This window comes from Leptonychotes weddellii, chromosome 14 (assembly GCF_054177405.1).
Source record: "Leptonychotes weddellii isolate Sample4059 chromosome 14, ASM5417740v2, whole genome shotgun sequence".
NCBI lineage: Eukaryota > Metazoa > Chordata > Mammalia > Carnivora > Phocidae > Leptonychotes > Leptonychotes weddellii.
The window spans coordinates 49,621,342-49,627,227 of NC_138382.1; positions in this window are offsets into that span (position 1 = coordinate 49,621,342).

Here is a 5,886-nt window from a genome sequence, read left to right on the forward strand (position 1 = left end):
TTTTTTTTTTTTTAAGATTTTATTTATTTATTTGAGAGAGAGAGAATGAGAGACAGAAAGCATGAGAGGGAGGAGGGTCAGAGGGAGAAGCAGACTCCCCGCTGAGCAGGGAGCCCCATGTGGGACTCGATCCCGGGACTCCAGGATCATGACCTGAGCCGAAGGCAGTCGCTTAACCAACTGAGCCACCCAGGCGCCCCGACACATGAAGATTTTAAAAGATCTGAAAAATGTTTGGAGCAAAATCTGACAGTGTGTATCAAGGATCTTTTTTTTTTTTTTAACGCTCATGTGGGTGTATCTATTAATTCAAATCCTAGGACTCCATCCAAAGAAAGACATCCAAAAAAAGCAAGACAATTTTATGCTTAAACAGTTCAGCACCTGAAGCTAATGTAACATTGTATGTAAATTATACTTCAATTTAAAAAATTTAAAAATGAAAATATTAAACCCCATGGGAATTGAAAATGTTTATTCTTTTTTCATTATGTGCAAACCCATAATAAAACTTCTTCATCATTGTAAAAAAAAAATAGAAGTTCACTGAAATGTTGCATGTAACTGAAAAAACTGGGAATAAATGTTCAACTAGAGGATTAGATGTATAAACTCTGTGGCAACATTCAATGGATTATCATGTGAGATTTGAGAAAATGCTTACAAGATAATGTTTCAAAAATTTTTAAAGGAGGATACAAAAAATACAATATCAAAAAATGAATACAATATCAATTATATAAGCATACATATGCACAGAGAAAAATCTAGAAAGAAATAAAGTAGAATGTTAATGATGTTTGCCTTTAGGTGGGGAAGGGATCATGAGTTACTATAATTGCATTCTTTGTATCTGCCTCCCCCCCAAATATTGTACATCAAATATGTCTTGGGTCGATAATTTTTTAAAAATCTAAAGTGTTGGGAAAAATTTTAATAACTGAACAGGATAAATCTGACATGATTATACTTAACAAGCCTTCATATAAAGCTCTGAATTGGTTTTATTTTTTATTTTTTTAATTTAAAGATTTTTATTTATTCGACAGAGAGCGAGCACAAGCGGGGGGAGCGGCAGACAGAGGGAGAGGGAGAAGCAGGCTCCCTGCTGAGCAAGGAGCCCGATATGGGGCTTGATCCCAGGACCCTGGGATCAAGACCTGAGCTGAAGGCAGATGCTTAACCAACTGAGCCACCCAGGCACCCTCCTCTGAATCCGCTTTAAAAAAAATTCGGTATGATGTGATTTAGCAGAAGCAAAATCAAGAATTTTTGTTTATTGTTAACTCCAAATAAGTTAACTGAATATTATAAGATGCTTAGAATAAACGCACATATTGGTTTCATTAGGAAAGGCAGCTAGGAGATACCATAAAGGAAGTGATGGATCCTTTCTGTGCTACCCAGCCCGGAACTGGAGTATTGATCCATGTGGGGTCCCACAGTGGTAGAGGGATCCCGATATATTGGCGTGTGTCCAGCCATGGTGACCTGGATGAGGAGAGACCTAGAAACTTTGGTGTGTGACATAGCTGAGGGGCTGGAGGGAGCTGCTGAGAAGGAGAGGAGCAGATAAATGCAAAGTGTGATCAGAGTGTTCAAGCTTTTGGAGGGCTCAGGGCAGAGGAAATGTGTCGTGTTCTGTGTCGCTCTGGAGAGCAGGACTGGAATTGCAGGGGGAAGCTACAGAAGGTAGATTCAGGGGCGCCTGGGTGGCTCAGTCGTTAAGCGTCTGTTTTCGGCTCAGGTCATGATCCCAGGGTCCTGGGATCGAGGCCCGCGTCGGGCTCCCTGCTCTGCGGGAAGCCTGCTTCTCCCTCTCCCACTCCCGCTGCTTGTGCTCCCTCTCTCGCTGTGTCTCCCTCTGTCAAATAAATAAATAAAATCTTAAAAAAAAGAAGGTAGATTCAGCTTCGTGTAAGGAAAAACCTGTCCACGTTGAAGGCGGCCTCATAAGAAATGAGCTGTCCACGTCTACAGAACACAAGCGGAGTCTGCATCAGGGATATGAAGGAAGAGAAAGGAAAGGCAGAAGGGAGAACAGGAGAGTGAGGCAAACAGAAAAAGAAAGGAAGGAAAAAGAGAGGCAGAGGTGGAAGAAAGGGAGAGAAACGGTGAGGCAGAAGAAACGCTTGGGAGAGAGTACACGCTGAGTTGCTACAAGTGCTTCAGGTCTTCCTTAGCCATATCCTGAACGGCCAGCAGGTGGAGATATCACCCAAGGAAAAGAGGACGACCTCCCGCCACCAGCGCACCCCGCCCCAGCCTTATTCTTTCTTACTCTCTAAACATCGGTTCCCTCTCCTGAAAAATGAAGCTAAGAGAGAACTCCAGAAGTCTCCGAATTTCCAAACTAAGCTTATAAACAAACATTTTATGATAAATGTAGCCTGTGATTACCCCTGATTCTAATTTAGAAGAGGCCTTTGTAGGTGTTTGCATTTTGGTCACTGCCGGAAGATGGCTCCCTCCATCTTGCCTCATCCCAGTTATATACACGTGCATTTATACACATATGGTGTACATGTGTTTTGAATCATTGTTAAATAATTAAACAACATAGGGGGCATACTACAGTCCTCTTCCCAGTCACCCTGCCATTAACACTTTGCTTCCTCAAATAGAAGCACTGTCACTTTGAATTCTTAACTGCTGTAATTCTGGGAGTCTTTGCTCTCAATCCATATGTGCTTTCTTCATTCTTCCACCCAGCCATAAAGCAGCCCATTCTCAGGACTTTCACAGACTCTGTCTGACTGGTAAAGATGTGCCTAAAAGGGAAACAATCTTTTACGACTGTGCTTCTCAACCTTGAAGTGCACACTAATCACCCAGGGACCTTATCAAGTGCAGATTCTGATTCAGAGGCTGGAGATTCTGCACTGCTAATGAGTTCCCAGATAACATTGATGCTGCTGGCCCAAAAGCCACACTTTGAGTAGAAAGGCTATACATACATATGTCCCTATATCAGGAGGGGTCAGGACACCTCTCAAGAACTACAATTGACTCCTTTTAGCCATGCTGTCTTGTCAGCCTTTAACTTTGACTTAACTGCTGATGTTTTCATTCAACCAATCATTTATAGAGAATCTACTCCGTGTAAACCCAATACCCGTTAATTTTAAGCACCATTAGTAAGCATCTTTGAGCTCCAGTCCTGAGGTTCCTAGGATTAGTGATGATTCAGATTCATTCCTTGCCCTGTCACTCATTCATTCAACATTTATTGAGGATCTACTTATGTGCCAGGCAGTGCTCCAGGAACTGGAGATGCAGCAGTAAAGAAAACCATAAATCAGAGTGCCTGGATGGCACAGTTGGTTGGGCATCTGACTCTTGGTTTTGGCTCAGATCATGATCTCCGTGTCATGATCTCAGGGTCATGGGATCGAGCCCCATGTCCGGCTCTATGCTCAGCACAGAATTTACTTGAGATTCTCTTTCCTTCTTCCTGCCCCTCCTGCTTGTGTGCTCTCTCTTTTTTTCTCAAATAAATAAATAAATCTTAAAAAAAAAAAAACCCACATAAATCTGTTTATTGCTTAACTCCCAACTTGTTTATTGTTAACCTCAAGTAAGTCTGTCTCCAATAGGGGAGACAGGTAAATAAGTAGGCAATTAAGCTCCTTTCCCCCCTCCCCTTTTTTCCTTTTTTTCCCCCTGAACAACTCAACCCCAAAGCCATTCAGTGGGGTCAAGCAAAGTAGCTTTCCACTCAGAGGAATAGGGGAGCCTGCAGTGGTCAAGGGCAGGTGCTGGAGCCCAAGCAGGATGAGCAGGTTATCCATGTGGAAAAGTGTGGCCTGGTACAGACTGTCTGAGCCCAAGCAAGGTGAGAAGGACATCTGGGCAGTGGGACACCCTGGTGAGGGTTGTCAGAGTCTGAGCAGAGTAAGGAGGGCATCTGTGATGGTTAATTTCATGTGTCAACTTGACTGGCTTCTAGGTGCCAGATTAAACATTATTTCTGTGTGTGTTTATGAGGGTATTTCTGGATGAGATTAGCATTTTAATTAGCTTTTAATTTAATTAGTGGACTCAGTGAAGTAGACTGCCCTCACCAATGTGGATGAGCATCATCCAATCCCTCAAGGTCCTGAATAGAACAAAAGGTGGAGGAAGAAGGAGTTTTCCCATTTTTTTTCCTGCCCCATCTGTGAGTTGGGACATCTCATCTCCTCCGGTCATTGGGCTTGAAGTTACACCATTGGCCTCCCTAGTTCTCAGGCCTTCGGATTTACACCACCAGCTTTCCTGCCAGTGTACACATGGCAAATTATGGAACTTCTCAGCCTTCATAATTGTGTGAGCCAATTACTCATAATAACAAATCTCTCTTTCTCTCTAAATATATCAATAGATATAGATCTCCTACTGGTTCTGCTTCTCTGGAGAACTCTAAACTAATACAGTGGCCACGTAAAGGCCAGGGCTTGGTTTAAGGTGTTAGAGCCTGAATGGGCTAATAGGCCTCCATGTCAGGTGCTGGTGGTGGTGGTAGTGATGGGAGATGTGTTACTTACAGGAGGACTGATCAAATAAGTATATTAAGGCTAATGGAAGCCAGGTTTCTCACTGTCAGCAAAGGAAGTTACAAATATGGGAGGAAAGAACATCAGAATAAACCCTGTGGTGCTCAATTGGAATTAGAGGTCAGTATGATCTCGTGGATTTAGAAATACTAAATTTTAGAAATAAATGGATTTAGAAATCCTAGATTTAGAAATAAATCACTGTTAGTTGTAAAAGTGTGTTTACTCACATGTATTCCCTAACTCAGTTCATTCAGGCCTGGGAGCCATGGCATCCTCAAAGCAGTCCCTACCTACTACACGGATCTTGTTTTTAATACCATCCTCTACCAAGAGAAACGAGAACCTCTTGGAGAAATGGGTGATTCGAGGGTTGGGGGAGGGAAACTCCAAGTCGAGCTGAAATATCTTGTGCCCGAAAGTAAGGACATGTTCAAAAAAAGGATGTGGACATGTTAAAAGAACCCAGAAACCAGCTTAATGGGGTTCCCACTGGCTCAATCTGATAAAACTTGAACTTGAAAATAAGTGATAGTAGCAGATTCTAATCTATTGAATAAAATAGGAATCTACAAGCCTAGAGTGATATAAATAAATGAATAAATTGTTAGTGTGATGAACAGAATGTTTAGTTTCTAAGTACCTGCCCACAAAATAAGGGGAAGGTACAAAGGGAAAAGAGTAACTTTACAGCTGAGAAAACTGTAAGGCGTGTAAGTGGTCAAAGTTACTATAACCAGTACACCTACTAGGATACAATGAGCATCATATCTGTGATATTCCTGCCAAAGACCCATAACCTGAAACTAATCACTTGGAAACGTTAGACAAATCCAGACTGAGGGACATTCTACAAAACAACTGGCCTATAATCTTTAAAATTTTAAACTAATAGAGTGAGGAACTGTTCTGGGTTAAAGGAAACCGAAGAGCGGTGAAAACTAAACGCAACCTGTGTTTTGGAACAGGTTCTTTCTGCTATAAAAACTTTATTGGGACAATTGGTGACGTCATTTGTTGAGTCTTGAAAGAAGGCAATGTAGATAACAGAGATGAGACGACTTGAGTTCTTGTCCTTCAAAAATACCCTCCTTTGAGTCCACGTTCAAAGGTCCTGCTTTGGCCCTTCTGCTGTGGTAACCGCCCTGGTCCCACACAACCCTTTAAGTGCAGGCGGAGTGCCGCGCCTCGGAGGAGAGGACTGTGGTCCCGAGTAGGCGGAAGCCCCGCCTCTCCATGCGGAGGGGCGGGGCGAAGAGTGGGCGGGGATGGCACGCCTCCGCCCTCAGGGGAAGAGCGAATAGGGGGCGGTGTCGGGTGGGGCGGAGCCACGCCGTCTCCGCACGCGCGA